The sequence below is a fragment of the Cavia porcellus genome, unplaced genomic scaffold (genome assembly GCF_034190915.1).
Source record: "Cavia porcellus strain 051 isolate PalLab524CR breed Dunkin Hartley unplaced genomic scaffold, mCavPor4.1 scaffold_27, whole genome shotgun sequence".
Classification (NCBI taxonomy): domain Eukaryota; kingdom Metazoa; phylum Chordata; class Mammalia; order Rodentia; family Caviidae; genus Cavia; species Cavia porcellus.
In genome coordinates, this window is record NW_026947510.1 from 53,208,774 (window position 1) to 53,234,325 (window position 25,552).

The following is a 25,552-nucleotide window of genomic DNA, read 5'->3' on the forward strand; positions in this document are numbered from 1 at the left end:
CCTTCCAAAGTCTCCTCGGAATCCCCCAAGCACAAACACTTCTATGGTCCTAGTCAGCTGTGAGCTCCATAGATCCCTAGCGCGGGCAAGTCTGTGACCTCTGAATTCTGATGGGCCAAACAGATTGTCGGCTCTGGCACTGTCCCTTAGGCCCAGGACGCCCCAGAGTGGGCAGTGGAGCGTGGGGCGGCAGTGCTGCAGGACACCCCTGCCACCCTCCTTCTTAGATAAAGCCTGGTGGACATGGCACGGGGTTCCATATTTCTCAAGGGTGTTTTTCCTTAAGCTGGTCCAAGAGACAATCTGTGGTTAGGTCAGGTACGTTTCAGAATTGCTGTCTCCAAACTCCCCCCATCACCACCCCTAGGGTCACACAGCACCCCCCATCACCACCCCTAGGGTCACACAGCACCGTAAGGTCTGGTTCTTTCTTTCTTTTTTTCTTTGTTTTTTTGTTTTTTTGTTTTTTGTTTTTTGTTTTTTTTTTTTTCCGATACACAGGATACCATCCCATACCTGAAGCTTGCCAGCCCTGCCCTCTGAAGAGGAGGGCTACAAGGAGCACAGAAAGAAATGTGAGTCCCCAAATCCTCACCCCCATCCATACCTTCGGAATTAGGTATCACCTCATGGTGTATGACTCACTAAGGGAAACAAAATTTTCAACTAACAAAGGCTCTGAAAAGTCCTGCAGTGTAAAAACTGGTTTAAACTTACAAATCTTAGGGTCCTTTCCTACCCTTAATTTGCCATTTGTTCACTTGTGGTTGGTTTTGGTTTCACCTGTTTACATGCAGAAGAAACTTAGAAGCCCTAGTGCAAATCCACCCTTTCACAGAGGAGGAAGCAAGGGCCCGGAACTGGCCCAAATCCAAATAGGGAGGCGGCAGCCGCGGGATGAGGCCCAGGCCCTGCCCTCCTTCCGCCCTCCTTCCTCCCCCAGGTCGAAGTCCTGGCTCCCTCCCACCCTCCCATCTGTGAGCCTGGGTGCTCCCCCACCAACAGCCAGCTCACTGAGTATTTTTAACTGGACCAGGAAACAGGGTGAAACAACCCGTGGTTAATCATTGTCTCTTCCAGAAGCCTGAGTTGGGTCCAGAGATGAGGCCCAGGAACCCACAGGTCCCGGCTAGTTGGGCAGACAGGTGGGGGCCCCGGGGTCTGAGCAGGTCGGGTAGCCCGGTGCCCAGCACTCCTGGAGCAGCTGCAGAGATCTTGGGGGCCTCACGCTCACACATGTACGGGTGCACTCTCAGGTACACTCACTTGCACACGCACACTTGCCTGCTGTGGGCATGGAGCCAGACATGGGCAGCAGGGACCACAGACACAAGGGCCTCTTATCCGTGCCATTTCGGGGCATCCACAGCACCGAGGTGATGCGTGGAATTGAGCACCGATTCCACAGTTGTCCGCTGTGGACTCTGCCTTGCTCAGCTCCCACAGCATGCCAAGAAGGCAGGGCTGCAGCGGCGAGGCGTGGAGCCCGCACTGTGTGCCAGGGGCCTCGGGTGCTGCGTCAGGATCCCGGCCAGGGGCTGTGTTCTTCCTGGGCCTCTGTTTCCCACTGCAGAAGGCTTCGGTGAGTAATCACTGCCTCACCTTCAAGGAGAATGGGGTAGGCACAGGGAAAGTGCCCTGGAGCCCTGCGCTGCCCACTGGAACACCCCGGGGACAAACTCCTTCTCTCTGGAGCTGGAGCTTCTGTACAGTACTGAGCGTCCGCCCTGTGGGGATGCAGTGAGCCCAGACGTGCAGTCCACCCATCTGTGAAATGGGTACAGGAAGGCCAGTCTGTCCTCTCTCCAGCCCCATGTCAAAAACCAGGCCCTGTCTCCGGCCTCTGGCCCTACCCACACCCTAACCCTCAGAGCCGCTGTGTTCCTCAGGGCAATAATTTTGGGAGAGCTTTTATCATTGTTTTGATTCTTTTTCTTGTACTGTGTATTAAACCCAGCTGCTACACACACACACACACACACACACACACACACACACACACACACACTTTTTTTTTTTTTTTTTTTTTTTTTTTTTGAGACGGGGTCTCGCTGTGCAGTTCAGGCTGGCCTTGAGCTCACTGTGTAGCCCAGGCTGGTCTTGAACTCGCAATGATCCTCTTGCCTCAGCCTCCTGAGTGCTGGGATTACAGGCGTGAGCCACCATGCCCAGCTATACACTTTTTTTTTTAAACAGGGTCTCTCTAAGTCACTAAATTGCCCATGCTGACTGGGCTCAAACTTTTGATCCTCTTGCCTCAGCCTCCCAGAGTGCTGGGATTGGATTACAGACATATGCTACCACTTCATGCTATGTTGTCCTAATTTTTAAAACAGAATCTTTCTATACATTGACCCCAGGGCTGCCCCCCAATTCCTGGTCTCAAGCCATCCCTCTGCCTCAGTCTCCCAAGTAACTGTGACTACAGATCCAGGCCACTGCATCTGGCTGAGAAATTATCTTTAAAACCAAACAAGTTTCTCTCAAATTTAAAAACTCCTATAATCCCAGTACTTGGGAGGCTGAGGCAGGAGGATCATCACAAGTTTGAGACCAGCCTGGGTTACAAAGTGAACTCAAGGCCAGCCTGAACTGCATAGCGAGACCCTGTATCAAAAAATAAAAAACAAAACAAACTGAAGGTTTCCCACCAAACTGGAACAAACTACAAACTGCCCCGGTCCAGCTGCTGCCCCACCTGCTCTTCCCACAGCTCTAACTCTTAGAGACCTCACTATGGTCCTGAAACCCATGAGCCTTTTCCATCTGAGCCTCTTCCAGCCTGCTCTCTGTCTGGAATGCTTGGCCCTCAGCTCAAGAGAAAGATGTCTTTTGAGCTATTCTGGTCTCCAATGAAATGTCACCTTCCTTGGGAAAGAAGCCTGCAGGCGAGGAGTTCCTTATACCCCTCAGGCCACTCTGCTCCCTGCATCCCCTGGGGCTGCGGTGTTCTGAGCCGTCCTAGTCTGGAACTGTGCTGTCCTTGGTCAGCTGGCAGGGCTGGGACGTTCCCAGGACTAGCGGCAGATGTGAAGCCAGGGAAGCATCAGATGGGGGACAGAGCCATGGCCTCACTGGTCACCCCGGGCTCTCACTCTTAGCAGCAATACAATACCATGTCCTTACTGCCCTCTCCACGACAGCTGCAGGGCCAGAGACACGGGGGAATCCATGCAGTGATGCGTCGTGGGGAAAATAACCACGTAGATGTCAGATGTGCAAATTCACATCTCCGGATACCAACGAACAGGTCTGAGGACAAAGGAGGTTAAGAGTAGCAAAATCTGAAGAAAGTTCTTGAAAAATAGGAGAGGTCTTAAACCATAATCTTCAGGTGAAAAAAAAAATAGGAGAGGTCCCCAAAGTGGGTGGCACTGAGGCTGTTTGTCCAAGGACATTTTATACAGCAAAATCACAAGGTGAGTACAACCTGGGTAGCGGTGGGTCAAATACTGTGGCTCCGCAGGATGATAATACAGTCACCTAGCTAATATTGACCCAGTAGTAAGGGGAAGCAAGCACAGCCAGGTGTATCGGCAGTAACCTTAGCTTATCTGTAACTAAGACAGGGCAGAGGCATTTGAGAATGAGCAGAGGCACTTTTGGAAAAGGGTGGGCCTATGGGTCCCGTGTTTGGCATTCCAGCCAGGTGTCTGATGCCTATCTAGGGGCTGATTACAGATCTCAAGCTGCTGTTTATTTTGAGGAAACCCGGCAGGCCTGGCCATTGTGCCTGGCTCTCTTTAGATTTGCCTCTAGGCACAGCTTTGACGGCTCATCTTTTGTCCTGACTCCCTTGAGGGCCCCCTACTAATTTCTAGCTTACTTAGCTATAATACTTTCAGGGGATCAGTCCCCTGGCCCTGCACCTTCCCCCTTCCTCTCTGCAACCCCTGATTGCTTTCTTTTTGTTGTGGTGGTGGTTTTATTTTGTTTTCGGTACCAGGGATCGAGAACCTCACAATTACCAAGCAAGGACCAGGCAAGCCCTTGAGCCGCTGAGCTAAATCTCGGGCCCTGCAACTCCTGACTGTAACACCCACTGTGGGGGGGTCTGTGGTGAGCCTGGCCTCTCCCCCACTGGCCCCTCGTCTCACCCTGTATGACCGTCTCCTCACCCCGAGCAGGGCCTGGGCCTTATGGATGCCAGCGCAGAGGCTGGCACACAGATGCTGGTCAGCAGGAGGGTGACACACACCCGCACTGGGCATAGCCTGAGGGCCGGCAGCTGCTACATACACATCCTCGCCTGAGTTCATTCGGTGCCTTGTGTCCCTTCTGCACCTCCCACCCAGGGTCCCCAAATGCCCTCCACACACAGGTCACCCTAACAGGACCTATTCTAGGACAGAGTGGTGGGAGCAGAGATCAGGGAGGACACAGTGCCGGACCACAGACAGACACCCCACAGAGGCAGCCATGGCAGGAGCCACTACCTTCTTCCAGGAGGGTGTGGCGGAGGTGGCTGCCTGGGCAGGCTGCCTGGGGCCCGGGATTCCAGAAAAAGGCCCAGGGACCCATCCGGGCTGAGTCATCGGGAAAGGGCGGGCCTCTAGCTCTGAGTCACCCCAGGGCTTGCGTGCCTTCTCCAGCCGCCAGCCCGATGTGGCCATGGGGTCACCCAGACCCAGTTCAAATCCCAGGCCCAAGCTACAGTGGAGACAATCGGGACTGTGCCTGGGGAAAGGCTGTGTGACACTGGTCGGAGCAGAGGTGGCACTCAGCCCCAGGCAGGGTGTGCGAATTTCCAGGGTTAGCGTCTGAGTTTTCTGAACCCTGGCTCTCCCCCAGGTCCTCCTGTTACTGCGTTAGTCAGATGACCAGACAGGTTTGTCCAGGTACCACTGCAAGTGCCGTGCAGTTACAAAGGTCTTGGTGCCCTGTGTCTGTGCCCCTTCCCGCCACCAGCACAGCTCTCTGCCCAATCTGTGCCCAACTGTGGCACCCACATGAATCTGCCCTGAGAAAGCAGCCTTTCCCTCTCCCACCGCTTTGATCAGCTCATTTGCACCATAATCGGAGGAAACTCTCAGCTCTGCCCACAGGCGTCAACAGGTAAGGAGGAGGCAAACCAGGGAAGGGCAGTCGGGCCAGAAGGAACAGCGCTTGCAGAGGCCCGGTGCCTGGCAATCTGGGGCACGCCCCGAGGGGCACTGGTGCCTTCACACGCACTACCCCACACCTGCAGCCCCGTTCCCCTGCGCTGTGACTCACAGGAGGGGCTGGGGTGAGCTGGCACCCGCTGGAAGGCAGTGAGTTATGGGCTCACGGTGTTCTCTGTCGGGGAGGGAGGTCCTGGGGTTGCAGCAGATGCTGTGAGTAAACAGCCAGCCAGGTGCTGGTTCTGGACCTGACCCATGTCGGGCACTCCATGGAGGTCGGCCTGGTACTGTCCCAAGCAACATGGAGGAAGCTGATGCCCAGGCAGGGTAGGAGCAGTGGCCAAGCGGCCCCCTCCCAGCCAGAGCCCTACCTTCCCTTCCTGCAGAGTGAACTGCTGGGCTGGGGATGTGAAGTTCTGGGTTCAAATCCTTACTCCACCTCTTTCGTTACTGGACTGCAACAAACAGGGAGACAATGCCTTGTGTCTCTGTCTCTCTGTCTCTCTGTCTCTCTCTTTCTCTCTCTCTCTTCTCTCTCTCTCTCTCACTCTCTCTCTCTCTCTCTCTCTTTCTCTCTCTCTCTCGTCCCTCAGGGGAGCTGGAGAGGTGAAGGAGCCCAGATTCTGCAGCCAGACCGCTGCATCCACGCCCTCTCTCTGGCCTCAGGCCTCTGATTCATGAATTCGGAGGATGACAGCGTCCCCAGCTGGGCTGCTCTGAGGACAGGGGAAGGAGCAGGCCACATGGAGGCCTTAGCTCAGAGTCCCACAGGTAGCAGGTGTCCAGAACCATCGGCCCTGACACCAGGAGGATGGGCCCTTGGATTCCAGAATCCTACCAATGTTCAGATCCCCTCCTAAAATGCTATCATGATTGCATGTGGCCCACACACAGCCTCTCGTGTACTGTAAATCATCTCTCGAACACTTAAAACACCAAGTGCTTTGGAAATACTTGCTATGCTGTATTGCTTTTAATCTGTTATATTCTGGTTCAATATATCTCATATATTCGTATATTCCCATATATTCTGGTTCAATACATGGACCCCCAGGCCCTGTGCATGCTAGACAAGCTCTCTCTCACTGAGCTACATCCTCAGCCCTTTGATTTTTGTTTTGTCCTATTTTGCTGAGACAGAGTCCCTGTGTACCCTTCAGGCTACCTTCAGGCTCATTATGTGGCCCAGGCTGACCTCAAACTCGCAGGGATCCCCTGGCCTCAGCCTCCTGAGTACCAGGACTACAGGCGGGCGCCACCACGCCAGCCTGCTTCTCTGTTTTCATGGAGACGGGCTCTTTCTCACAGTCACTAAGTTGCCCAGGCTGAGCTCAAACCTGCAATCCTCCTGCCTCAGCCTCCGGAATGTTGGGAATATACTGCTCTCAACTACAGTAGTTTTTATTGTGAGGTTTTGAAGGGGGTAATATTTTCAGTGCAAGTTTAGTTGAATCTGTGAAGTAGGAACTGGGGATAGGAAAGGTTCCTGTGTCATTAGCTTTTGTAATCCCTAAAGGCTCCACCTGCTGACCTCCTGTGACTCAAGTAATTCAGGTGACCGCAGGCTCTGCCCACCCACCACCACCTCCCTGCTCATCCTGGCCTGTGCCTGGTCACCTGGGCCCCCGTTAACCTCAGCCAGCCCTGCCTCCATCTGCCCTGCTTTGTCCCTTCTCATCACAGGCTTCCAAAATCCTGCATGACGTTCCGGTCTCTGTATCCCGCCACGCAAAGGAGGAGGACGTCGCTTTCTCCTGCCTCCAGTCCTGCTTCTCTTCGGAGCTCACGTCAAAGTCTGCCCACTCTTTTATGTGCTTGTCCCCCCTGGGGGCAGAGATGCTGCCACCTCCTCCACTGCTGCATCCTGAGAAACTAGATCGGCACCAGGCACCCAGCTGGCACTCCGGAGGTGAGAGCAAAAGCCATGGACTCCTCACAAGATGGGTGAGAGGCTCGTATCCACTCCTGAAGGCCCACACCCTGAGCAGGGCTCCTCGGTGACCCCCACAGTTGCATTTAATGTGCCCAGAATGAATGAATGAATGAATGAATGAACTTAGTTCCCAGTCATGGGGCTCCCAGATCTTAGAGGACAGGACACCAGAGCAATAATAGTAATTCTCAGCAATAACAGTAATTCTCAGCATCCCGGAGTACTTGCATTAGAAGGTTTTGGTTTCTTTCCACAGATTAATACCTTTAATCTTCGCAACGGCCCCCTGCAAAGCAGCTACTGTTACTACCTGGATTTCACAGGGGACAACACTGAGGCGTGGAGTCCAGCAATGTTCCCAAGGCACCAAGCTTGGAAGTTGCTAACCTGGATTTGATCCTAGAGCTTTGGTTCTGGAGCTGGCTTGCTTTCAACGCTGCCCAGCCTTGCAAGCAGGAGGGCTTCCCCGGAAGCTACAGCAGAAGCGAGGCAGAGCGCGCACACTTCTGCAGCGGGGAGCTGAGCATGCCGTGGTGTGGCTGGCGTGTGGGGCCAGGGAAGGAGGCTGCCCGGCGTGCTGGGTACCTGTGCTGTGTGCATCGGTACATCCCACGATGCAGGGGCAAAAAGCAACCAGCAGCATTTATTTAGCTCAGGAGGCTGCAGCTGAGCAGGAGCCAGCAAAACAGAGCAGAGGGGACAGCCAGGACAGCTCGGGCTCCTCCGTCCCCCGGTCTCCCTGAGCCATCTTACAGGGCAGGCCAGCAGCTTCCTATCCAGTGGTTTCAAAAATGCATGTTGAAGACACACAGGGGAAGCTGTCGCCTGTTATGATCTGCCCTTGGCTGTCAGCCAGTGTCACTTCTGTTATATTAGTCACAAGGCCACCCAGATTGGGGGAAGGGAAGACAGGGTATCCTCTGAGTGGGGAGCACGGGGGTGGGAAATACCCAGCAGGTGAGCGGCTGGGTCAGCATGAGGACCCACTCTACCTGCACAAGGTGACTTCTGTCTTCGGAGCTTGGGGTGGGGGTGGCAGACTGATGCCTCAGGTATAAAACACAGCAAGGGGGCCAGGGATTTAGCTCAGCAGCCCAAGCACCTGGCTGGCAAGCATGAGGTTGTGAGTTCAATCCCCGGCACCCCACCACCAAAAACACGCAGTAGGGTACACAGATCTGACCCATGCAGCTCAGTGCATCCAGTGACCACCATGCAAGCCAAGATACTGACCATTTCCAGCTCTCCGAAAGCCTCCCCAGGGCCCCTCCGGACAAGACCCCCACTAGGAGTGACTGTCCTCTGTCACCAGGGGCCACTTGGGCCTCACTAACCCTGCAGCACCTGCTGGCGTGGGTCTGAACCCTTCATTCACCAGTCAGTGAGCTCCCCCCTCCACAGCCCGCGCGTGGCTCTGCATTCTAATTCCTGTACTGCAGTCCTGTGTGGGGACAGACAGCTGGATGGCATTTGGGGACTTCCCCTTTGAGGGCTGTGACTCCCATGCCGCTGTTAACATCCATGCATACTTCCTTTCACAGATACAGCTCTGCCTCACCGCTGGGGACACGCCCAGGAGCAGGAGGGTTTGGTCACTGCACAGATGTAAAGTCAACTCCAGGACACCTGCCTAAAAGCCGCACCACAGCCCTGTCCCATGTCACACTCCCAGCAGCAGTGGGTAAGCTTCTGGTCCTCCAACGCCTGAGTTGTAGATATTTCCAGTGTCACACCATCTATTAAAAATAAACTGGAGGGCTGGGAATTTAGCTCAGCGGCATAAGCGCCTGCCTTGCAAGCAGCCAGTCCTGAGTTCGATCCCCAGTACTGATAAAAAGACAAAAAAATAAAATAACCTGGAAACCGTTTCGTTGCTGTTGTTTTTCCCACAAGGCATCACGGTGTAGTTAAGGCTGGTCTTGAACTCACTATGTAGCCCAGGCTGACCTCAGACTCACAGGGATCCTCCTGCCTCAGCCGCCCACGTGCTGGGATTACGGCCATGAACCACCATGCCCGGCCAAAACCAGCTTTTTTAATGAAATCTTGCTAAGATCCGAAATTGCAGAATAACAGTTAATGGATACACAGTGTTATAAGCATGATTTCGTCAACAGAGCAAAACAGAATAATGTCCTAGGAGATAAAATCCAGTTAGCTGGTTAAAATCCAGTGTAGCTGGTTGTGGTGATTCACAGCTGTAATCCCAGCACTTGGAAGGCTGAAGCAGAAAGATTGTCTTAAATTGGAGGCCAGATTGCACCACAAGGTGAGATTCTGTTTTTAAAAAATCCAATGTCCAGGGCTGGAGATTTAGCTCAGCGGCATAAGCACCTGCCTTGCAAACAGGCAGTCATGAGTTCGATCCCCGGTACCGATAAAAAGGAAAAAGACCAAAAAAAAAAAAAAAAAAAAAAAATCCAGTGTCCAAATAAGGTGGAGAGCTGTCCTCAGCCAGTAAAGGTAGACCGTTGTCCGTGCCAGGTGGAAGCAGCCTGTGGAAGAGGCTCATATGTGTTGACTTGGGGACGGGGCAAGATTTAAGACTATTTAACACCAGAAACAAGACAGGCTTGCTAAGTGACCAGCGTGCCCAGCCTGGGCCCCAACCCAGATCTTCCTGCCTCCGGCTCCCACAGTGGTAGGATTGTAGACCTGTGCCCCCATATCTGGCTAGAACTATGATTTGATTTTTTTCCAAATCTGTTTTACTTCAAGGATTAAAACAAATATAAAAGAAAAATACAACAAAATTTCAAAACACGTCCATGGGGTAACAATGAAACATACACTGTGCACTGTCACCACCAAATGATTCACCCAGAGCACAGGACGTCTGCGTGCTGTTGTGTGAACAGTGCCAGCACAGATCTTTCTCTTCAGTGAGCTCAGAGAAATCAGTAGTCTGGCTGTCTTAACTATTTTTATAGACATAGACATATACATATTCATATACATACACCTATATTTTTCTTTTAGCTTCTCACACTAATGAAACAATATAACGTTTATACTTGTGTGTCTTATTTATCTTATTAGTGAGTATGTTCTCAAGTTGTATCCATTTATCTATAGAAGTCTCCAGTTTATCCTTCTTTGTGGCTGAGTAGTACTCCATTGTATAAAAATACCACATCCTTTTCATCCGTTCCTTAGCTGATGGACCCTTAGTTTGTTTCCAAGATCTGGCTATTACAAATTGTGCTGCTATAAACATGGGTGCACATACATCATTATGGTATGATGTTTAAATTCTTCTTTTTTTTTTGGTACTGGGGATCAAACTCACAACCTCACACTTGCCAGCCAGGTGCTTATGCTGCTAAGCTAAGTCCCCAGCTCTTAATGTTTTTAAGTCTTTTGGGAAGATACCCAGAAGGGGAATAGCTGAGATGAGTAAGACCTCCAATACTAGATTTTTGGGGAATCTCCACACTGATTTCCAGAGTGGTTGCACCAGTCTGCACTCCCACCAGCAGTGAAGGGCTCCTTTCTCCCCACAGCTCGGCCAGCACTTGTTATTGGTTGATTTCTTGATACTAGCCATTCTTTCTGGGGTGAGATGGAATCTCGGTGTTGTTTTAACTTGCATCTCTTGAATGATCAGTGGTACTGACTGTTTTTTATGTATTTGTTTGCTGTTTGTATTTCTTCACCTGAGAAGTGTGTGTTCATCTCAGAGGCCCATTTTTAGGTTGGGTCTTTAAATCTGGGAGGATGGTTTTTTGAGTAGAACTATGATTTTGAACCTTGCTTTGTCTTTTCTATGCCTCCAATAAAATTGCAGATTCAGTGATTTAAACTATTTATTCATGACTGTGCTAGAAATGTAGGAAATCCTGTGAATTCTCTATGAGAATCATAATCAAAACAAAAATAATATTAAGGGGAAAAAAGACCCCCCACTGAGAGACCACAGGAGAGGCGGACAGTGTAATCAAGACGCAAGTGTTCTGTTTAATTTTGCTTTATTTTATATCTTTATAGCCTTGTTAGGGTGCTTTTGCATCCTTACATTAATGGGCTTTTTAGTTTTAGTTTTTCAAGACAGGGTTTTTCATGTAATGCAGGCTGGCCTTGAATTCACTCTGTTGCCCAGGCTGGTCTTGAATTTGCAGCGATCTCCTGCCTCAGCCTCCAGAATGCTGGAAATCTGTATCCTTAAATTAAAAGGAATCACAAAAAGCATATACGAGATTTGGAAAAACCACCTGATAATGACAAGCAGCCTCTGAGAGGTGACCGATCCCCTCAGGAGAGGGGAAACCGTGAAAATGACTCAGTGTGTGTTGACCGCACTTCCATCTAGAACTAAAACCAAATGACTGAAAAAGTTATGGCGGAAAATAGAATTTCAGTGTCATAAGCCCCACCCAGGCCCACAAAATAGAGGCTGAGGATCCCTCATCCAAAACGCTCAGGACAAGAAGTGTTTCATGATGCAGGTTTGTTTTGGATTTTGCAATAGCTCCATATACACAAGGAGGTGTCTCGGGTGTGAGACCAGAGTCAAACCACAAAATTCCTCTATGTTTCATAGAAAGCTGTTAGGCCAGGCGTGGTGGCTCACACCTGTAATCCCAGCACTTGAGAGGCTGAGGCAGGAGGATAGTTGCGAGTTTGAGACCAGCCTGGGCTACAAAGTGAGCTCAAGGCTAGCCTGAACTGCATAGCAAGACCTTGTCTCAAAAAGACAAAAAAAGAAAGAAAGAAAAAAGAAAGCTGTGCATATTACAGTAAATCTTTTTCACATTTGGGATTGAAGCCAGGGCCTCGCACTGGCCTACATCCCCAGACTTTCTACTATTTTTTATTTTGAGTCATGGTCTTGATAAATCACTAAGTTGCCCAGGCTCCCAGAATGCTGGGATTACAGGTTCGAGCTGTTGACAGAGGGAAAAACATGTGAAAGACCGGTCTAATGGAAGCCTCCACCCAAATCGCACAAAACCCACACAGCTCAACAACTGGATAACCCAGATAAAAACAGACAAAGATCGGAACAGACATCTCACCAAGCAAGATGAACAGATGGCAGATAAGCACAGGGAGAGTTCTCTACCTCCTCCGTCACTAGGGGAATGCAAATTAAAACAACCATCAAATACCAGTGCACACCCAGTAAAATATTCCAAACCCACAAGACTGACAGCTCCAGCCGCTGGCAGGGCATAAAGCAATAGAAATACTAACTGGCTGTCTATGGGAGTGCAAAGGACTGCACAGACTGTGCAAGACTGCCTGGCAAGACTGTTTAGTTTCTAATAAAAATAAACAAACTTTTGTCTTTGGCAGTACCAGGGATTGAACCAAGGCCTTCGCACTGTGCTACACCCCCAGCCCCTTTCTTTTCTTTTCTTCTTCTTTATTTTTCCTTGAGATATAGTCTTGCTAAGTTGCGAAGATGAACGGGTTAGGCTTAGGCTTGAACTTGTGATCCTCCTGCCTCAGCCTCCTGTATACTCTTCGACAGTCTGGCAATTATGCTCCCTGTTATTTACCCAAATAAGCTGCAAATTTGTGTCCACACAAAACCTGGCACACATATGTTTATTGCATTTGTTGCCAGAACTTAGACACACCCAAGATACCGTCAGTAGGAAAATGTTCCATCCAGATGATGAATATTGCTCAGTGCTAAAAGATATGACCTATCAAGCCTAGAAAAGACATAGAGGGATCTTTAAGGCCTATTACTAAACATGGGGATCGAACTCACAACCTCACACGCATCAGGCAGGCCCTTGTGCCACTCAGCTAAACTCCTGGCCTCTTAGCACTAAATGAAAAAGTCAATCTGAAAAAGGCTTCATATTGTATGGTTCCAACTCTGTCACCCTGAAAAAGGAAAACTATGGAGATAATTTAAAAAGATAGAGAACAGAGGCTGGGGATTTAGCTCAGCAGCATAAGTACCTGCCTTGCAAGTGCATGGCCGTGAGTTCGATCCCTGGTACAGATTTAAAAAAAAAAAAAACAAAACAAAAAGATCAGAGAACTGGGTGTGGTGGTGAAGTACTATAATTTCAGAAGTTAGGAGGCTGAGGCAGGAGAATCACAGGAGTTCAAGGCCTGCCTGGGCTACAAAGTGAGTTCAAGGCCAGCCTGAACTGCATAGCAAGACCGTCTCAAAAAGACAAAAGTAAGTAAATAAAGAGATCCGAGATAGCTGGAATGGGATACACACCTGTAATCTCAGCACTTGAGGAGGCTGAGGCAGGAGAATCACAAGACGGAGCCTAGCTTGGAAATCTAGAGACTTAGTGGAACCCTATCTCAAAATTAAAAGTTTCTTAAGGACTGGGGATGTAGTTCAGTGTGACGGCCCTGGATTCAGTCCTCATCACTGCAATAAAAAGAGGTTTCCAAGCAGAAGACATGAGATGAGGAACACAGGATTTTAAAGTAGACCACGGGGACACATGTCACTAGACACTGGTTAGAACCCACAGCGTGCGGCTGGGACCTATCTAACATGTGCAAAGCTCTTAGTTTGATCCCAGCACTATACGCGTGCACACACAATATGAACGATGGACCTTGAACAATACTGGTATGTCCACCCCAGGCTGCTGCGCGACCCTGATTAGGAGGCTTTGCATCAGGTGGAGTCCTGACTGACGTCTAGACGGCCCCCAAAGCCTCACCTCGCGTGTGTGATGCTGGGACTCTGGGGCCCTGGTCTGGCTGTGGCTGCACCCCTGAAGCATAGGCGGCCGGGACGGAGCACAAAGGAGGGACCTCGCTGGCCTGGGTCTGCGACCTCTGCTAGCTTGGCTACCTCTGTGCCGCGGCCTCCTGCCTGCCCTCTCTGCCCCGCGGCCAGGCAGTTACCGACTGAAGGCTCCACAGACCAGGAGCCAAAATACGCCTTCCTTCTTCCAGTTGTGGATGTCAGATGTTTTGTCTCAAGCATGAAGAAAGAAACTAAAATGGGGTGGGGCGTGGCAGTAGATCTGTGTACTTTCCACAAAGCTGTAACAGCTAAAAAGTAGCCTGTTATGGTGGCACATGTCCGTAATTGTAGCACCCAGGAAGCTGAGGCAGGAGGATCGCTGCAAGGTCAGAACAAGCCTAGACTACATAGAGTTATTCTGTCTTTAAAAAAAAATAAAATGAAATGAAACTACTCATAAGCACATCAAAAAATCAGCTTCCTATAAGAAACAAAAATGTGCAAAACATTACTGTATATTGGTCCTTAGGAAAAGGCAAATCAGGCCCACAGTGACACAGCACTCACACCTACAAGGAGGAAGAATCAAAAAGACAAGGCTGTGCGTGATTACACCTGTAATCCCAGCACTCTTGGGAGGCTGAGGCAGGAGAATCGCTGCAAGTTCAAGGCCAGCCTGGGCTACAAAGTGAGTTCAAGGCCAGCCTGAACTGCATAATGAGGCACTGTCTCAAAAAGACAAAACAAATGTTGGCAAGGCAGTGAGTAACTCAGAATCCTCTCATTTGCTGATGGGAATTTGCAGTGGCACCCTGCCTTGCAAACCAGGCTAGCAGTTCCTCAGAAAGTTACACACAGAATGTGTGACCCAGAAATCCCACTCCTAGGTACCAAATCCAGGAGAACTGAGACTATACCCATGCGAAAGTGTACGTACGAAGTTCACAGCAGTATTATCCACCATGGCCCCAAAGCACTAACAGTGCTAAAGTCTATCCGTTGAAAGGAGATAAATATATAATTTGGCCCTAGAAAGAAATGAGGGTTAGCCAGCACCATGGCAGACATCAGTACTTCTAGTTACTCAGAAGGCTGAGGCAGGAGCATGGCGAGCTCAAAACCAATCTGGGCGATTTAGGGAAACCCAGTCTGAAAATAAGTACAGGGTTGTAACTGAATGGCAAAACATTGCCACGCTTGAGACCTCCATCTTTTTTGTGTGTAACGCACACACAAAAAGAGTTGGATTTTGTGGTGCATAAATTGTACCCCAATTTTTAAATTTTCTTTTTTCTTTTTTTGCTCTTTTTGAGACAGGCTGGCTTTGAGCTCACTTTGTAGCCCAGGCTGGTCTCGAACTCACAATGCTCCTCCTGCCTCAGCCTCCCGAGGGCTGGGATCACAGGCGTGCGCCACCATGCCTGGCTCTAATTTTTAATTTTTTAAAAATAGCATTATTGTGTGAAATTGAAAGGACTAGAAAATGTAGAATGTAAACATACCAGCTATTCTCAAATTCCAGGTTTAAGGCAATCTATCAATTCTCCAGCTGTTTTTTTTCTCCTGAAATTCATAAACTGATTCTAAAAGTTATACAGAAATGCAAAGAAAAAGCTATTTATATAAAATACAAAAACAAAGCACAAAGCCGGAGACCCTTCTGAACCAGACACTGCGAACTCTGGGAAGCCGGCAGGGTCCAGCTCAGGAAGGTGCAGCGAATGGGGCAGCAGCATCAGGCCCTGAAAACCCACATCCCAGCCACCCACACACAAGGCTGGGGACGGAGGTGACCGGGAGGGGCAGTGGGGCAGGGCGGCCCTGCAGGGCTGCTGGGGGTCAGCTGGACAGAATATCCAAGCACAACACTGTAACCCGACCCTGGTTTAGCTTCCTGGGGGTTTTGTAAAAAATTACCAGCACCTTGGTGACCTAAACAACAGAACTCTACTCCCTCCCAGGACAGAAGTCCAAATGAGCCTTCCCCGCCTGAAGGGAAGGCACCATCAGCCCCCACCCCTCGGTCCGCAGCTGGGCATAACCCACCGCTCGCCCCTTCCAGCTCTTCGAGGCTGTGGCTTTGCCTGGTTTATGCCACACTGGTCCGAGGTTTAAGGCTGTTTCTGGCTGCGGCTTCCCAAGGCCGCGTACCCGCATGCCCGTGTGTGTGTGTGTGTGTGTGTGTGTGCGCACCTATGAGACCTCTCAACTTCCTCCTACACCTGAGATTGAATTCAGGGCCCGTCTGGATAATGCAGGATAATCTACCCATCTCGAGTTCCCTTACCTAATCTCATCTGTAAGGTGACAGTCACAGGCATAGTTTCCAGGCGTGAGGGCGTGCCTGTTTTTGGTCCTGTGTACTTCACACCATGAGCAGAAAGAAATTCCAGACCTCATTGTGAAAGACTGAAACAGTGAAGCTTTAGAAAAAAGAACAAGTCAACGTCTTCTTGGCGTTGGACAGCTAAAATTTCTTTAAACTGAAAACGAAAGCACTAACCATCAAAATTCTTAAAAATACCCAGGCATGGTGGTGCAAGCCTGTATCTCAGCACTTGAGAAGCTGAGGCAGGAGGATCACTGTGACTTCAAGCCCAGGCTGGGCTACAAAGTGAGCCCAAGGCCAGCCTGAACTGCATAGCAAGACCCTGTCTCAAAAAGACCAAAAAAAAAAAAAAAAGAAAGAAAAGAAACTCACGGAAAAGCGCTCCGCCTCTTTAATCCCCAAAGCAGTGGAGATTGGCCCTCAACACTCTGTGCCCACAAAAAGCTAGGCAAGGAAAGAGCAGGCGCTGGGCGTGGGGGCGCAGGGACCTGCGCTTGAGAGGCTGAGGCAGGAGGATGCCTCGAGCTCAAGGCAGGCCTGAGCTACATGGCAAGACTCTGTCTCACCCTCCCACCGCAAAAACGAAAAGAACAGAGCAGGCCCCGCGTGAGCAGGGATGTGGGACCCACGAGCCGTGGGAACCCGTGGGAACCCATAGGAAGCGCTACAGTCCCTTGGGAAAACCCTCCGCCCTGTGGCAGTTTCTGCCCAATCAGAACAGATGCGGGCTTTTCCCGCCCATGCCACTCCTCGCCTGTACCCATCAAAGCGGCACGCGTGGGCCCCGAGAGACCCACGGCAATGCTCTCCGTGAGAAGCGAAGCCCCGAGAGTCCCCAGTGTTCCACGGAGCGCAGAAAGGGGAGGAGGAGTGCACGGTCAGGCAGGTCAGTGACAACCACAGGCACCACCTGGGTGACCCACGAACGTGACAGTGAGGGAGATGCCACCCAGGTCAGCGCGCGGGCACAGCGGAGGTGGGGTGGCACCGTCCCTCGCGAGGTTTGTGGGGCTGGCCACGAGGGGGCGCTCGGGTGGTGACTGGGTGCTGGTCTCGGGCCGTTTTATGGCTACAGGTAGAATTTGTTTTTCTTTTTTGCCTTTCAGAGGGTACAACCCAGAGCCTCAGGGCCAGGGATACAGTTCAGTGGTGCAGCGCTTTCCTGGAAAGCACGAGGTCCTGAGTTCGATTTCAAAAAAATAAAAAATAAAACAGGGCCTCAGCCATGCCAGGCGAGTGTTCTCCTGCTGAGCCACGCCCCAGTTTTTTGTTTTAATTTCTGAGATAGGATCTCTCACTAAGCTGCCCAGGCACTCCTGGCCTCAAGAGATCCTCCTGCTTCAGCCTCCTAAGAGGCTGGGACTACTGGCACATGCCACTGTGCTTAACCAAATATACAGGATCCCCACCAAATTGTGTCCTTACGTCTTAGTTATGAGCTAATTTGTGTTCCCCCCAAAATTCACACGTCAAAGTTCTAAACCCCAGTACCTCAAGGTGTGACTGTTTGGTAACAGGGGCTCTGTGGAGGCCGTGAAGTCAGAACGGGGCTGAGGTTGTGTCCCCTCATCTGGGAAGGCTGTGTGCTTAGAAAAAGCAATTTGGGACCAGCACAGCCTCACATCTATCCTGGACTTCCTGCCCCTAGACCTTCAAGAGGATAAATCAGCCCCCTCAGTCTGCAGTCTTCATCTCAGCACACCCAGCAGACTCACAGGACTCCCAAACAAAATTAAAAGTAGCCAGGCGTGGTGGCGCAGGGCTGTAATCCCAGCATTTAGGAGGCTGAGGCAGGAGGATCACTGTGAATTCAAGGCCAGACTCAAGTGCATAGTGAGACACTATCTCAAAGAACCAAAACAAAAAAAAGAAAGAAAGAAAGAAAAAAAGCAAGCGTGAAAGAGAAGAAATTAAATGTAATCCCGGAATAAATGCAAAAATGTCAGTAACAAAACAAATGCTGGCTATTGTACCTCAGCATTTGTTTTAAAAGAGGCTATGGAGGTGGAATGCAGGGTGTGTGCACACGTGCACCTACGCAGTACGTGCACATATATGCGTGTGTACACGCATGCGCGCAGATCATGCGGGGAGAAGCTGCCATCAGCAGCTGCCTGTCACGGGAGAACTACTTAAAGCTCCTACCCAGGAAGTCTATTTTTAAACCAGCGAATATTTCACGCACACAGTGTTACAAGACAATGAACACCGAAAAGTGCAAAAACAAAGCCTGGAGTTTGTGAAGTGTCAGACTCCACAAGATTTCCAGGGCAGGAGAACCAGGAAAGACCTCGGGGCTCCCCTGAACTCCGTCCCCTTCCACACAAGGAGAGGCCCTGAGAAGCAGGGGTCACCTGAGTGTCCAGGCTCTCGCCCTCTCCCAAGAAGCTGCCTGATTGTTGCTGGAGGGTAGCAGCCCCCTGTGGCCTGGGTGTCACACAGCAGCTGCAAGGGGTCTCAGAGTGGCAGGTCGAAGCCTTCTGTACCTCAGTCTCTTCTGAAAAATGGGATAGTAACCGCCTTCTACCGAGGACGTATGTGTGTGGAGTGACTGCTGGACGGCACCACCCTGGGAATGGTGGTGACCGAGTCCTCTGGACCGCGGAGCCTGGGCCAGACCCTCTTCTTTGCGCACCGCTCCAAAACGGACGCACGGTGGCGCCCGCGGCCCGCGGCGCAGCCGGCCCAGCCTGGGGAGGAGGTGGCCGAGGGGGCGGACACGGTGGCGCGCAGCTCGCACACCCGCCGCCCTGGCGGGAAAGTGCGTGGGAGCCGCGCGGCCGGGAGGGGCTGGGAGCCGGGGTGCTCTCCGCTGGGAAGAGCGCCGGTTTAGGATTTTGCAGCGGGTCGAACCCTGTCCCCTGCCCCAAAAGGTTTGTCCCCCTGGAATCTGTGAGTGGACCGTATCTGGAAGTCTTTGCAGGTGTGATTACCGTGTGATCTCCCCACACCTGCCGAGATCATCCTGGCTCAGCCGCCTGAGCTGAAAACCCAACGACAAGCGTCCTGCAGGAAGGGACGACTCCAAGGCTGAGATCAAGCGTGGAACCGGGCAGAAGCTGGCGGATGCGGACCCCGGAGCTGGAACAGGAGCCCCTGCAGCGCCTGGGCTTCCAGCTTCTGTCCCCAGAAAAGGGAGAGAACACGTTTCTGTTGTCTTAAACTATGAGACTCGTGGTCATTTGTTTCTATTTTTTCAAGACAAGATCTCATTATGCAGCTCAGATTTCTCGAAGTCCTCCTGCCTCAGCCTCCCCAGTGCTAGGTTAACAGGCCTGTGCCCCGGGCCTGCCTTCCTGGGGGTTTGTTAGAGCAGCCACAGGCAACTGAGTCAAGGGCTCAAATTCTCCTACTGCCCCTCGGCCTGCTGACACACAACAGGCTATGGGAGGACGCCGGGGACCCCCAACTCCTGAGCCCACGGTTCACCTTCCGGACTCTGTGCTCCCCGCTCCCTGCCCGGCACGCAGGTCTTTTTCACCCCTCCATTCCTAACTGCTTTTCTGTCTGAGCTGCTCTTCCCTCACTGGGCCCCTGAAAAACTCCTGCACATCTGTCGAGGCCCTTCTAGAGCCTCCACTTCTAAGTATATTTCTGTGTTCTGAGCCAGCGGCTCCTGGCCCGCCCGTGCTCCTCCTGCCTCGGCCCACTGTGTGTGTTCACACATCAGATCCTGGCTGCCAGCTCAGCCACATGCGACCCCACCGTTAGCCCTCGTTGCCCTCCCCCTCCCTGGGGCTGTCCCCCTAACTCGGGCCTTCCCCTCTCCCAAGAAACTGTGTGGCCTCCTCAGTGGTCTCTCTGCCCAGGGCCAGCACCTCAAGTCCATCCATAGCGTCCACTGTATCGTCCTCGCTACCCCAGCACTCCTGCTCAGAAGCCTTCCGTGGCTCCCCGCTTCCCCACTGGAGAAGGTCCACAGGGACTTCATGCGCCCCTCCATATTCTCTCCCCACACGTCCATGTGCCTTGGCAAAGCCAGTGCCCTTAGCCTGGGGTGCACACTCCCTGCGTGACAGGCGGGACCCTATGCCGTAGGCGTGTCCCTAGCATAGAACCTGCTCTTTGGCTACCCCATCAGTCACCATGGTACTATGCGCCAGTGCTGTACTTGGTGCTTTATATGTGTCACGCCCACCCTTTCGATTCTGGGGATGACAGGCCCAGGTGAGAAGAGCCATGTTAGAAGGCGATGAACCCAGCAGGCCCACACTGTCATCCCAGCACCCAGGAGGCTGAGGCAGGAAGATCGCTGCGTGTTCCAGTCCAGCCTGGGCTACACAGTAAGTTCAAGGCCAGCCAGAACTACACAGCAAACGAACAAACTGAGCTGCTGAACTGAAACTTAGGGACCTCCCCTTAGCCACCCCAACTCCTGGGGGTTCTGAATTGTACAGCAGCCCCCACTCCGCTCTGCAGGACTTGCCCCGCTGCAGGGTGGTCCCGACCAGGAAGCCAGGGGAGGCTTCTCTCCACTCCTCTGGTGCCCTGGTAACCGCAGGGCCCGGCTTCATACACCCCAGTGAATGAAGAGGGAGTGAATGGTTTCCAAGGAAATCAGTCCCAGGACTTTCTCACCCTCCTCAAAGAGATGAACAAATTATGCAAATTCCTGGGGCCTCGGCTCCCCCTTTCTCTGCCCCCCCCCCCCAGGTTTCTGGAAGGGTGCTGGGCTCACCAGAAAGCGCCCCGGGCTCTCCAGTGGCTTCCTGATTACAGATGAAACTAGGGTTTAAACAGTGAATCACTCAGCCACGGGCCAGGGCGTGCTGGGGGCCAGGCGGGGTGGAGGGGGAAGCCCGGCTCCTGGACTGCTCAGGCCACCCCTGCCCGGCTGTCACAGCCCAGTGTTGGTGACACTGTCTGGGGAAGGATGCGGCCTGGGGCACACGAGTTTGAGCGCTTTTTTCTTTCTTTCTTTCTTTCTTTCTTTCTTTCTTTCTTTCTTTCTTTCTTTCTTTCTTTCTTTCTTTCTTTCTTTCTGTTTGAGGCAGGGTCCTGCTATGTAGTTCAAACTTTCAGACTGGCCTTGAACTCGTTCTTTAGCCCAGCCTGACCCCAAACTGTGCCCTACCCTGGTACCACCACCCCAAGGTCCCAAGGTACCTGCAGCCTGAACCATTCACAAACCCCCCGCCCACGTCTGGCATACGATGCCAGGAAGGTACTGTGTTCCCACTTTTTTTCCTTTTTTTTTTTTGGTACTGGGGTTCGAACTCGAGACCTTGCACTCACTAGGCAGGCGCTTACGCCACTGAGCTAAATCTCTGTCTTCTGTGTCCCCATTTTCAAGGCAGAAAAACATGTTCAGAGCAAGAGCACCCAAGGTCACAGCAAAGCAAGCAGGTGGGGCGGTATCTGTCTCCCCCGGGTGCTGTGGCCTGGAAACAGGATCACGGTGCCTGTGAGGCCTCCCAGCTCCCAACCCAAAACTCCTGGAGGGATCTTAGCAAGCGCCCCGGAGCCTAAGACTGGAGGAGAAGCCACACATTCAGGGTCATAGGTCATGGAATTTGTATGCCCTGGGACAATTGACTGTACTTCTGCAGGCCTCAGTTTCCCCATCAGTAAAAATGGGAGCATCTTGAAGTACCTGCGGCATCCTGGGACTGCCATGAGGGCGGACGAGGGTTAGAAGTGTGCGTCCATAAACAGACACTTAAAAAAAAGGGGTCATTTGAAGGAGTCGCTTCCCACGGAGGAAGCATTCTGAACGAATCTTTGCTGTCATCAGCCAGGAATGTTCCCCACACCTGCCAGGGAGAAGGCTGGGCCCTCGGTCTCCTTAGAGATCCCAAGGACGGTCCCACCCCGACCTGCCCCATCCCAGTTAGGAGGAAGCTGGCAGTGCGAATCAGAGCCCCAGGGGCTCCTCGGGCTCCCGGGGCTGAGTCCTGGGCTTGTGGGGAGCTCAGCCGGTGAAACACCTTCCACCCACCTGTCCGCGTGTCCTTGGAAGAAACCCAGCTTTCTCTTTCCCTTGGCTAAGAACTGCGTTTGCAGACGAGCAGGCGCACGGAAGGTTCCAGCTGCTTGCCTAAGTGGGTTTTTCTTTTTTTCTTTTTTTCCTGTCTTTTTGAGACAGGGTCTCGCCACACAGTGCAGGCTGGCCTTGAGCCCACTTTGTAGCCCAGGCTGGCCTTGAACTCGAGGCAATCCTCCCGAGTCAGCCTCCAGAGTCCTGGGATTACAGCCCTGCACCACCAGGCCTGGTTTGGCTAAACTGTGAATTAATAATTTAGCTTCATCTGGCAAAGGGGGAAACTGAGGCCATACAGGTTAAGAATGCACCCAAGGTCACACTGCTGGAGTCTGGCAGAGCCAGCGACACTGTCACAGCAAGGCTTTGCGAAAGCCCCAGCACCTGGCCTTGCACCCAGCAGTGTCCCTGAGCAGCTCCCCAGGGCTTGAACACTCAGCCTCTCCACTGGCCCTGCTAGGGGCAAAAGGTAGCGCTCCAGAGCCTCGGGACACCCAGCCAGGCCTCTCCCTCCCGCCCCACAGCTTCCCATCCCTCTATCTGCCGTCTCCAACCCCGGGGAGCCGCTGCGTTTCTCTGGAAATGCCAGGTTGATTCCTGAGCCAGGCAGGCTCTCATTTCAGGGCTCCCCCACAGAGAAGGTGCCTCCTCCAGGAAGCCCTCTGGGGCTGCCCCCTCACGGCTGGCTCAGCGCCCCAGGACTGCCTCCAGCACCCAGCACCTTGCACCCACCCTCGGGGTCTGTCTCAGGTACCTGGAATGGGGGTCATGATGCGGAGGGAGAAGACCCAATGAGTGGGGACTGGCCCAGTGCCCTTCACCCCAAGGTTGTGACCCTGAGGCCCCTAGTCAATACACATTGGGCAGCCACAGGACAGACTGGCTGGAGGGGTGGGCAGGGTTATTAGCTTCCCCAGGGACACCTTTGGCCAGCTGCACCCCCTCTTCTGCCAGTGCTGGGACCCTGGGCAGGAACAGTGCTGGGCCTCCTGGGAATGCAGACACCTGGGGACCTGGGGACAAAGGGGCCGAGGTCACAGGATGGAGGGACTGAGATGGGCCCGGCCACAGCGACAGCAGGGTAGGGGCCTTCTGGGGGCCTTCCCGCTCCCCCAGCCCCTCCCCCTGCGCAGGGCAGAGCACTCTGCCGGCTGGGGACTCGGGACTCTGGAGCCTGCGGGCTTCCTGCAGACACTGGGGCATTCCGAGGCTCCCACAGGCCCGGCCCACGTGGGAGAGGCGTGGCTGGGCACGTGGGGGTCTCCCCGGGGAGCTGGGCCGCAGGGGCAGCCCCAGGCCCAGCTGGGACACCGCCCTAGGGGTCCTTGTGATTCTCATAAACAGGAAGCCCCCCCTCCCGCGCAGACAGCCCCTGTGCTGTGCAGACGCTGGACTCTGGAGGCCGAGGACTCTTGACCTTTCTGGATGTGTTTCCTGTTAGTGAGGCTGGAGGAGGGGGCAGGAGCCTGGAATGGCCCGGGGGGTTGGGGGAAGGGGACAGCAAAGAGCTGAGGGGCCGCGGCCAGCGGGCAGGGCCGGTGTGTAGTAGGTGTTCAGTTAATGGTCTCTGGCCAGAGGCAGGGTGAGAGGAGAGGAGAACCTCTGGGATGCGCAGCTGCTGGCGAGGGAGAATGGGCCACCTTGGCCCGGTCCCCAAGCCTCAACTTCCCCCTCATTGTCCCTGTCTGGCCCCTGCCCCGCCCCTGGCTGCCCAGGCCAGGCCACTGTCTCAAGGCCCTTTATTTTTAAAATCCCTGTGGTGTTCCTGCCCCGGGCCGATCGGAGGAGCAGTGCCAGCCGGGCGGGCTCAAGGCCCAGAGGTATGGGGGGGGCATCCGGCCACCCCACAGCTGCCGATGCAATTCTGGGAGGGCCGAGAGGCCAGCTGGGCTGCAGGGCAGGAGAGAGGCGCCTGGAATGCGCCGGCCTGGGCTCCAGCGGCCCTTAGGCCTCGGTGGAGGGACAGAGGCCCTGAGGGGTGGCAGCTGGGCTGCACACAGAGCCCAGCAGCCCCGTCTTTGTTTTTCCCATCCACAACCAAGCCAGTGTGTGCACAGCACCCACCATGAGCTGGAGGACGGGCACAGGCAGGACCCCACCTGGGTGACAGGAGAAGGTGCTCTGCCTGCCAGGGAGGTGGTGCCTGTTTTGCTGTTGGGGCCGGTCCTGGAGCAAGTCCTGGACTGGAAGCCAGGTGAGCAGATGCAGTCCTGATTCTGTCCCTTCCCAGCTGTGTGGCCTCAGGCAAGTCACTTGACCTCTCTGAGCCTTAGGCTGTTTCCCTATAACATGGGACACTAAAGCCATGGGAGGCTGTGGTCCCTCACCAGACATAGCCAGGAACAAGCCATAGACCTCAAGTTAGTGAGACGAGCTTGGAGGGAGGCAGCCTTTCAGATATCTGGAGAAGAAAAGTGTTACAGGCAGAAGAATAGCAATGCAAAGGTCCTGGGGCAGGAGGGCAAGGAAAGGCTTTGGCCTCTCAAAAGCTGTGGGCCTGGAAGGAAGTGTGCTTGCTACTATTATTAGCAGGCAGTGATGGCAGATAGACTCATGCTGTGGCCGAGAGCTGAGTCCACTTACTCCAGTAAACAGAGTGGAGCTCACCAACCAACCAGCTCGCGGAGGCCCTTGGCCTACACCTAAAGGGCATTCACTCTGCCCTAGCTTGTTTTTGCCTTTGATCCTCCTGGTAGCTGTGAAGTAAGGGGCCAGGGCTTATTGTCATTAACCCATTTGAGAGGTGGGGAAACTGAGGCAGGAGGGTCAGGATGGTAGTGTGAGCTTACTGAGCTCACCTAGCTCATTCACAGAGCCATGCAGCTCGGTCCCCAGGCTGACCTGCTTCCCCTGGGGTAGTCCCTTAGGTATCCAACCTTTACCTCCTCCTCCCAAAAAAACATTTCCTGCCACCCCACAACCTCCAACCCAGCACCCACAAAACCCAATGAGTTCCTCTCCAGCACCAGGAGCTGCAAGCCACCACCACCCCCCAACCCCCACCCCCGGGCTCAGGCAGGAGAAGAATGTGGCCTGACCCTCCCTCGGGAGCTCCGGCCAGCAGGCCTTGGCAAGAGACCCGAGGCTGAGTCAACACAAGGCTGCCAGGGACTCCAGCTGCCCACCGAAGCGGAGTCACAGACGCAGACACGGAGGAGCTGCCCAGCCCTCACCAGCCCCTGCCCACCACCCTCCAGCAGGCCCAGTTACCCCTGCGGCCAACCCAGGAGCGGCCCGGTTTGAATGTGCTGGTCCTGTCCGACAGCTCCCTGGTTGCCATCCTCCATGTGAGAGGCTTTTCCTCCCCAGGAGGAGGCAGCCGCAGTCTGTAATTAATAAAGGTTACTCTGCCCAGTGCGTGCCCCCTGCAGGCTGGGGGTGCCAGTACCTCCGTTCAGAGGCCACCGCTGTGCCCTGTCACCTGGGAGCCGAGCTGGGGCTTAAATTGCTCTTGCTGGGAGGAGAAAGTGCCCCTGTAGGGTAACAACGGGGCAAAGACAAGGGCCCCTGCGGTCATCAGGAGGGGCAGCCG

At 53.2% G+C, this 25,552-nt stretch overlaps 1 long non-coding RNA gene across 1 annotated transcript; it reads left to right on the forward strand.

Moving 5' to 3' along the window:
• The first annotated feature begins 3,750 nt into the window (after positions 1–3,750).
• Positions 3,751–8,902, forward strand: LOC106027814 (uncharacterized). Its single transcript, XR_001201404.2, has 4 exons — positions 3,751–5,055; positions 6,786–7,011; positions 7,292–7,637; positions 8,577–8,902. It is a non-coding gene; the product is annotated as an uncharacterized LOC106027814 (long non-coding RNA).
• The last annotated feature ends 16,650 nt before the right edge of the window (positions 8,903–25,552 follow it).